Below are 234 nucleotides of genomic sequence, written 5' to 3' on the forward strand. Positions count from 1 at the left end.
TCCTGGTGAGTGAGAGGGTGGGGATGGCACCTCAGGACTCCTGGTGAGTGAGAGGGTGCAGGATGGCACCTCAGGACTCCTGGTGAGTGAGAGGGTGGGGATGGCACCTGGGGGCTCCTGGTGAGTGAGAGGGTGCAGGACGGCACCTGGGAGCATCCTGGTGAGAGAGTGGGTGGGGATTGCACCCGGGGCTCCTGGTGAGTGAGAGGGTGAGGACGGCACCTGGGGCCCCTG

The 234-nt window shown here is 65.8% G+C and overlaps 1 protein-coding gene across 1 annotated transcript in view; it reads left to right on the plus strand.

The window, feature by feature from the left end:
* The window catches only part of AHRR (aryl-hydrocarbon receptor repressor), an 81,193-nt gene that overhangs the window by 69,522 nt on the left and 11,437 nt on the right, over window positions 1–234 (plus strand). The gene's annotated exons all lie outside the window — the stretch shown is intronic.

This window comes from Oryx dammah, unplaced genomic scaffold, assembly GCF_014754425.2.
Source record: "Oryx dammah isolate SB20612 unplaced genomic scaffold, SCBI_Odam_1.1 HiC_scaffold_20, whole genome shotgun sequence".
NCBI classification, from domain to species: domain Eukaryota; kingdom Metazoa; phylum Chordata; class Mammalia; order Artiodactyla; family Bovidae; genus Oryx; species Oryx dammah.